Below are 9,899 nucleotides of genomic sequence, written 5' to 3' on the forward strand. Positions count from 1 at the left end.
AGATTCTCAGCTCCGACACGTGCGTATTGCAACCCCCATAGAGACACCAGCAACCATAGTCACCTGTATTCCGGGGGCCAGGGCGCCTGACATCAGAGCAAATCTGAAAGTGCTGGCTAATGCTAATCGTAGATTTTCGAAGATTGTTATCCACGTCGGCACTAATGATGTTCGTTTACGGCAGTCTGAGGTTACTAAGAGTCATGTTATAGAGGTGTGTGTGTTAGCTAGGTCAATGTCTGAGGCAGTAGTGTGCTCTGGCCCCTTACTGATTCGACCCAGTAGCGAAACCTACAGCAGGTTGTTGTCGCTGAACCGCTGGATGTCTAAATGGTGCTCAGAAAACTGCATTGATTTTGTAGATAATTGGTCCACTTTTGAGGGAAGGCCTGGTCTTTTGAAGCGGGATGGTGTCCACCCCACGTGGGAGGGTGCTGCTTGCATTTCTTGCAGCATAGGTGACAGGCTTTACCACCGCATTAGTGTAGCGGCAGATAGTGCTAAATGACTACCCAGAGCCAAGACCAGGCAGCAGACAAACAGGCCTAACCGACTGTCTGCGAGTCGCCATCGGACATCACCCGGAATCCTTAGGTCACAAACCATTGAGACTGTGTCTGTTTACCTTGGCAGGTGTAATCCAAAACAAAATAAAAAAGTATGTTATAATAACTTAATTAAAATTAATCTAAATGAGCATCATGAAAACCCTAGTAAGGCTAAACTAAAGTTAGGACTTCTAAATATCAGATCACTTGCATGCAAAACAGTAATTGCAAATGAAATAATTACAGATAATTGTCTTAGTGCACTTTGTTTAACCGAGACCAGGGCTAGACCTGATGAGTATCTAGGTTTAAATGAAGCATCTCCTCCGGGTTACAGTTATGAACATAAGCCATGTCTGAGTGGTCATGGCGGAGGAATAGCCACAATTTATGACAAAGACATAGGTCTTACTGTAAAATCATCTCCCATAACAAACTCGTTTGAGGTTCTTATCTCTGACATAGCCAATAAATGTTCATCTGATAAAACTAGTATGTTTAAACTGGTTACTGTTTATCGACCCCCTGGTCCTTACTCAGAATTTCTTAATGAATTTGCCGATTTTCTTTTTAAATTAGTTTTATCAACTAAAAAAGCTTTAATTGTTGGTGACTTTAATGTTCATTATGAGGATAAGTGTAATCCACTCAAAATTGCGTTTGATTTGACTTAATTTCTGACCACTCCCTACTAATTTATGAAGTGTCCACTTCCAATAATATACAGCAACCACATCGTTTTAAATGTAAGCGCACTATTACAGTGTATCACAAAAGTGAGTACACCCCTGAAATTTCTGCAAATATTTCATTATATCTTTTCATGGGACAACACTATAGAAATAAAACTTGGATATAACTTAGAGTAGTCAGTGTACAACTTGTATAGCAGTGTAGATTTACTGTCTTCTGAAAATAACTTAACACACAGCCATTAATGTCTAAATGGCTGGCAACATAAGTGAGTACACCCAACAGTGAACATGTCCAAATTGTGCCCAAAGTGTCAATATTTTGTGTGACCACCATTATTATCCAGCACTGCCTTAACCCTCCTGGGCATGGAATTCACCAGAGCTGCACAGGTTGCTACTGGAATCCTCTTCCACTCCTCCATGATGACATCACGGAGCTGGTGGATGTTAGACACCTTGAACTCCTCATGCAGCCCAAGACCATGATGCTACCACCACCATGCTTGACTGTAGGCAAGATACAGTTGTCTTGGTACTTCTCACCAGGGCGCCGCCACACATGCTGGACACCATCTGAGCCAAACAAGTTTATCTTGGTCTCGTCAGACCACAGGGCATTCCAGTAATCCATGTTCTTGGACTGCTTGTTTTCAGCAAACTGTTTGCAAGCTTTCTTGTGCGTCAGCTTCCTTCTGGGATGACGACCATGCAGACCGAGTTGATGCAGTGTGCGGCGTATGGTCTGAGCACTGACAGGCTGACCTCCCACGTCTTCAACCTCTGCAGCAATGCTGGCAGCACTCATGTGTCTATTTTTTAAAGCCAACCTCTGGATATGACGCCGAACACGTGGACTCAACTTCTTTGGTCGACCCTGGCGAAGCCTGTTCCGAGTGGAACCTGTCCTGGAAAACCGCTGTATGACCTTGGCCACCATGCTGTAGCTCAGTTTCAGGGTGTTAGCAATCTTCTTATAGCTCAGGCCATCTTTGTGGAGAGCAACAATTCTATTTCTCACATCCTCAGAGAGTTCTTTGCCATGAGGTGCCATGTTGAATATCCAGTGGCCAGTATGAGAGAATTGTACCCAAAACACCAAATTTAACAGCCCTGCTCCCCATTTACACCTGGGACCTTGACACATGACACCAGGGAGGGACAACGACACATTTGGGCACAATTTGGACATGTTCACTGTGGGGTGTACTCACTTATGTTGCCAGCTATTTAGACATTAATGGCTGTGTGTTGAGTTATTTTCAGAAGACAGTAAATCTACACTGCTATACAAGCTGTACACTGACTACTCTAAGTTATATCCAAGTTTCATGTCTATAGTGTTGTCCCATGGAAAGATATAATGAAATATTTGCAGAAATGTGAGGGGTGTACTCACTTTTGTGATACACTGTACATCTGCAACTGCAGCAGCGTTCATAAACTGCCTACCAGAATTACCAAACATATCAGCATCAGAACCTAAAGAACTAGATCAGGCAACTCAACACCTAGAGACCGTATTGCGCACAACCTTAGATAACGTAGCCCCACTCAAAATTAAACTGATTAGGGAGAAAAAACTTGCTCCTTGGTACAATGACCACACATGCGCACTTAAACAAGCAGCACGGAAATTAGAATGCAAGTGTGCGTCACACTACACTGGAAGTGTATAAGATTGCTTGGAAAGATGCTCTAACTGAATATAAACATGCGCTTATAAAAGCTAAATCTTCATATTATTCGTCCCTAATAGAGAAAAATAAAACAATCCTAGATTCCTTTTCGAGACAGTGTCCAAATTAACTAAAAACGTCAATGAAACTGAATCTAATATACCGCCTGACTGTACCAGCGATGATTTTTTAAAATTCTTTAACGATAAGATAGAAAAAATACGACTTCAGAGTCAGAGTGTGTCACTTCCCAATGTTAAGTATGGACTCACTCTGATCAGCATTGGTGAGAATAGTAACGACTTAATCCAACTAAATTCCTTTAATCCAATCTCCCAAAATGAACTAACTGTGTTTCATTTCATTTACATTTCCAGCATTTAGCGGACGCCTTTATCCAAAGCGACTTACACAATGAGCTGAACACGATGAGCAATTGAGGGTTAAGGGCCTTGCTCAGGGACCCAACAGTGGCAACTTGGTGGGTGCGGGGCTTGAACCGGCAACCTTCTGTTTACTAGTCCAGTACCTTAACTATTGCAAGTTATGGAAAAAAGTGTCAGTTTAGGAGTTGTAGTGTGTAATGTAGTGTGGGTTACACTTGATACAAGACAGCTTGTTTTGGAGCAATTGGTTGCATATTTTAAAAGTTATTGAACTTTTAATATGCTGAATATTTTAAATGCTATTGATATGCTGAATACTTTAAATGCTATTAAAGTTATGGATAAAAAAATCTGTTTTTTTATCATGTAAAAGAGGGTAAAAGTGTCAGTTTAGGAGTTGTAGTGTGTAATGTGGGTTACACTTCATAAAATAAAGTTTTTTGGAGCAATGGATGCACATTTTAAAAGCTATTGAACTTATTGGTATGCTGAATTCTTTAAATGCTTTTGAAGTTATGGATAAAAAATAATTTTTTTATCATGTAAAACAAAGTAAAAGTGTCAGTTTAGGAGTTGTAGTGGGTCATGTGGGTTATACCTGATAAAATACAGCTTTTTGGAGCAATTTGATGCATGTTTTAAAAGCTATTGAAGTTAATGATATGCTGAATACTTTAAATGCTATTGAAGTTATGGATAAAAAAATCAGTTTTTTATTAAGTTAAACAGGGTAAAAGTGTCAGTTTAGGAGTTGTAGTGTGTAATGTGGGTTACACTTGATAAAATAAAGCTTTTTTGGAGCAATTGGATGCATATTTTAAAAGCTATTGAACTTATTGGTATGCTGAATTCTTTAATTGCTTTTGAAGTTATGGATAAATTTTTTTTTTTTTTATCATATGAAACAAAGTTAAAGTAAAATACAGCTTGTTTTGGAGCAATTGCATGCACATTTTCAAAGCTATTGAAGTTATTGATATGCTGATTACTTTAAATGCTAATTAAGTTATGAATGAAATTTTTGTTTTTATCATGTAAAACAGGGTAAAAGTGTCAGTTTAGGAGTTGTAGTGTGTAATGTGGGTTACACTTGAAAAAATACAGCTTCTTTGGAGCAATTTGATGCATATTTTAAAAGCTATTGAAGTTATTGACATGCTGAATTTTTAAATGCTATTGAAGTTATCGGTAAAAAATCTATTTTTTTATAATGTAAAACAAGGTAAAAGTGACAGTTTTGGAGATGTCGTGTGTAATGTGGGTTACACTTGATAAAATACAGCTTTTTCGGAGCAATTTGATGCATATTTTTGAAGCTATTGATCTGCTGAATATTTTAAATGCTATTGATATGCTGAATACTTTAAATGCTATTGAAGTTATTAATAGAAATCTGTTTTTTATTATGTAATACAGTATAAAAGTGTCAGTTTAGAAGTTGTAGTGGGTAATGTGGGTTACACTTGATAAAATACAGCTTTTTTGGAGCATTTGGATGCATATTTTAAAAGCTTTTGAAGTTATTTATATGCTGAATGCTTTAAATGCTATTGAAGTAATGGATAAAAACATCTGTTTTTGTATCATGTAAAACAGGGTACAAGTGTCAGTTTAGAAGTTGTAGTGTAAAATGTGGGTTACACTTGATAAAATACAACTTTTTTGGAGCAATTAGATGCATATTTTAAAAGCTTTTGAAGTTATTGATATGCTGATTACTTTAAATTCTAATTAAGTTATGAATGAAATTTTTTTTTTATCATGTAAAACAGGGTAAAAGTGTCAGTTTAGGAGTTGTAGTGTGTAATGTGGGTTACACTTGATAAAATACAGCTTCTTTGGAGCAATTTGATGCATATTTTAAAAGCTATTGAAGTTATTGGTATGCTGAATTTTTAAATGCTATTGAAGTTATCGATAAAAAATTTATTTTTTTATAATGTAAAAAGGTAAAAGTGTCAGTTTAGGAGTTGTAGTGTGTAATGTGGGTTACACTTGATTAAATACAGCTTTTTCGGAGCAATTTGATGCATATTTTAAAAGCTATTGAAGTTATTGATACGCTGCATACTTCAAATGCTAATGAAGTTATGAATAAAAAAATCTATTTTTTATCATGTCAAACAGGGTAAAATGTCAGTTTAGGAGTTCTGGTGTGTAATGTTGGTTACAGTTGATAAAATACAGCTTTTTTGGAGCAATTTGATGCATATTTTCAAAGCTTTTGAAGTTATTGATATGCTGAATACTTCAAATGCTATTGAAGTTATGCATAACAAATCTATTTTTTTATCATGTAAAACAGGGTAAAAGTTTCAGTTTAGGAGTTGTAGTGGGTATTGTGGGTTACACTTGATAAAATACAACTTGTTTTTGAGCAATTTGATGCATATTTTAAAAGCTATTGAAGTGTTACCCACATTACACACTACAACTCTTATATTGACACTTTTACCCTGTATTACATAATAAAAAACAGATTTTCATTCATACCTTCAATAGCATTTAAAGTATTCAGCATATTAGTAACTTCAATGGCTTTTAAAATATTCATCAAATTGCTCCAAAACAAGTTGTATTTTATTAAGTGTAACCCACATTACACACTACAATTCTTATTCTTACACTTTTACCTTGTATTACATAATAAAAAACAGATTTTTATTCATAACTTCAGTAGCATTTGAAGTATTCAGCATATTTATAACTTCAATAGCTTTCAAAATATTCATCAAATTGCTCCAAAACAAGTTGTGTTTTATCATGTGTAACCCACATTACACACTACAACTCTCATACTGACACTTTAACCCTGTTTTTATGGGGTAAGCTCCCACTTCAGCTAACGCGTTAGGGACCGTTATCAAACTAACAGAAAAACGTATGAAACATTTACTCTGCACTTATTACAGAGAAATAAATCCATTCAAGTTTTGTAATGTATTGATGGATTAATGTCAAACTATTTTTATACAAACACATTAAATACTACAAACCATATTTTTAAGAAAAATAACGTTTGTATTCATTTTCCATTAATTTTAAAGTATTAATAAAGTATAAAAACATTTGTCAAAAATGTATAATGGAGATGAATACATTTATAAAGATCTCAAGTGTGATTTTGATCAAAATGCTACATATGTTTTCATTCATACAAAACTGTCAAGAAAGATATTTACAACAATATCTTTTAAATATTGAAACAGATTTTTATTAATAGAAATAAATGTTACATGTTGAAATATATGTTTCCTACCATGGTAAATCGTTGTTAATAAGTTTTTCTGAGGAATCATTAACATATGATCAGACAGTCTCTTTATATATACGTATATATATACAGTATATATATGTGTGTGTGTGTGTGTGTGTGTGTGTGTGAATATTGATAATAATAACAATGACAATAATAATAACAACAACAACAACAATAATAATAATAATAATAATAATAATAATAATATCATTAAAGGTGAACCGTGCAACATTATGTTTTTCTGGAAGTCTGTATCAAACAAGTAGCCCTTCATATTATTCAGTACCCTTAAAGTAGCTCTCGGCCTTGAAAAGGTTGGTGACCCCTGATTTAAAGTATTCATCATATTAATAACTTCTTCTTCTTCTTGTTTCTCAGCCTTTGTCACGTTTTTCGGTTACGGGGTCGGCATTTCCGGCTTCTTCCTGTTAGGGGTCGCTGGCGGGATTTGGCACAGTTTTACGCCGGATGCCCTCCCTGACACAATCCTCCCTATTTATCCGGCACTATAATTCACTGGTCTGTGCATCCCAGTGGCTAGGTAACTATTGGACAATTCAGTGTCTCCAATTAGCCTAGCGGCATGTCTTTCGACCGTGGGAGGAAACCGCAGACACGGGGAGAACATCCAAACTCGGCACAGAAAGAACCCGGACCTCCCCACCTGGGGATCAAACCCAGGACCTTCTCGCTGTGAGGCGACAGTGCTACCCACTTAGCCACCGTGCCGCCCCATCATATTAATAACTTCAATAGCATTTGAAGTATTCATCATATTAATAACTTCAATAGCTTTTAAAGTATTTATCATATTAATAACTTCAATAGCTTTTAAAGTATTCATCATATTTATAACTTTAATCCAGGTGCTCCGGTGACCTGGAGCACCTGGATGAAACCTTTTTGCTGTGAGGTGACAGTGCTTCCCACTTAGCCACTGTGCCGCCCAGTTACTGTATCAGTATGCAAATTGTATCTATGTTTTGTGTTCCTATAACTAGTTGAACTGGAATGTAAAGCAAATTATTTATTTTGTGCTTTCTGACTAATTAGTGGATCAGTAGCTTTAATAATGCTTTTATTAGCACTGCTGTCCAAACAATTGATAGTGAAAAATAATATATTAATATAAAAAGTACTATTTCTCACAACAGTACCATCTATTGCTTGATACCATCTTAAAATCCCAAAATGTTGAACAAGAAGCAAGCATAGTCTTATGCAAAGGTTATATCTACAGTTAGTTGATTTTCTTGACAGGGATCACTTCTTTGCTTTAAATGCACATTTGTTGTTTTTGATAATTGTAAAATGTGTCATATAAAAGTTTTAGTAGACTTTTTTTCAGCAAAACAAGGGATTTTTAAACCTTGAAACCACCTAAAACCCTTGCTAACAAAGTTTTTCATAGGGTAACTGCCTAATTATAATCTACAGTTCCTTAACTCTGTGTATTAAGAATGCATCTTTAACAACTGGAGCTACACTGTTTACATTTATGCCTCTTTTGAATGTAAAATTTGTCTGGATTTGTCTGCTGTGGGGGCTTAACTTGCATTAGTTAAAGGTTAAACCCTTATCACCTTCATCACTTATTCTTAATGCTTACATTTAGAGCTGAACTGATTAGCATTTATATACTGTATGTTGTTAGCACTGACTCATGATTAGATAAGCTGAGACACATCTTAAAGCCTGGTGTCAATCCTTAAATCTCAACAACTGACTTAGGAGTCCTAAATATGTATCAGGAATAAAGTTCAGGAATAAACTTGCCTGTTTACAATACTTGTTGCTACTTTGCAGTTGTGCTGTACCATGAGGTAGCATCAGCATATAGCCTGCCACCATTCAAACCTAGGGTGACCATACGTCCTCTTTTTCCCGGACATGTCCTCTTTTTGAGACCTAAAAAATGCGTCTGCCGGGATTTTTAAATCACCAAAAATGTCCGGGATTTGGCTTTTCTAGTCTGCACTCGCTATTCTGTGTGTATGTTTTTGCATTGGTTTGTTTTTAGGTCTGATTTTCACGTGCACGTACTAACACAAAGGCTCTTGTCAATGGCCCTGCATTCTGTGGAAATTGCTGGGTTTCTACTGATGGGAGCAAGTAATTAAAGTGAATCAAATTAAAGTTAAAAACACTTCTAATGGGTCGGCTGATACGATTGTACAATACATCAAAGAAACTAAAAAATAAAGGGATTTTTATTTATAGGTGACAACTGTTTTTTAATTTGTTGTTATTATTGTTTAGGGCTTAACGCTGAATGTAAAGGAATAAGATTATCTGACCATAAAGACCCTTGTTAAAGAGCAGCTGTACATTTATTAAAGTTCAGTAACACAGCTGGATGGTTATTGACTCATTTGTCAACTATTTAAACCTCTACCCCATACACATTGCCATGGTGTCACCAACGACATGAAATAACCCCCCCCCCCCCTTCCCCGAACCAGGTGTCCTCTTTTTTAAAAACCAAAATATGGTCACCCTATTCAAACCTCTTGTTGTCCAGTTTACTTTTAACAAAGGAAGACGTAATTTCAGTCATGATTTGTTATCAACTCCTTATATTATAGAAAGCAAACCTGAAAACATATACCATGACACAAATATCTTGCTAGAAGTTTCTGATTTACATGTTATTAGCAGCTAATAAACTACAAATTAGATTATAGTGGTTTTAAACATCCTTTTCAATACAAGATAAAGCATGTGGAACAAAATGACCCAATTACATATAACACAAATAATTCAACAAATATAGCCATTCATAAAGAACGTAGATAGAGTCTTTATGGTAAAGGACAAAGCAATGAGAAAACCACTCAGCACAATTTATTTACAGTTGTGGTCAAAGGTTTACATACACTTGTAAGGAACATGTATGAAATAAACTTTATATAGTAGTGTAATTCTTTTTTGCCACTTTTTCTGACTAGGTGATAGGAACATGTACATCGATCAGGCATAACATTATGACCACTTTTCTAATATTGTGGTCCCCCTTTTGCTGCCCCATACACAACAATGTGTGATTCTGACACCTTTCTATCAGAACCAGCATTAACTTCTTCAGCAAATTGAGCTACAGTAGCTCGTCTGTTGGATCAGACCACACAAGGCAGCCTTTGCTCCCTATGTGCATCAATCAGCACCCTTCCTTCCTTGTACCACCTTTGATATATACCACTGCAGACGGGAACACCCCACAAGAGCTGCAGTTTTGGAGATGCTCACATCAACTTTAAGGGATAAAATGTTCACTTGGAGCCTAATATATCCCACCCACTAACAGGTGCCATGTTAAAGAGATAATCAGTGTTATT

This window comes from Trichomycterus rosablanca, chromosome 11 (assembly GCF_030014385.1).
Source record: "Trichomycterus rosablanca isolate fTriRos1 chromosome 11, fTriRos1.hap1, whole genome shotgun sequence".
Lineage (NCBI taxonomy): Eukaryota > Metazoa > Chordata > Actinopteri > Siluriformes > Trichomycteridae > Trichomycterus > Trichomycterus rosablanca.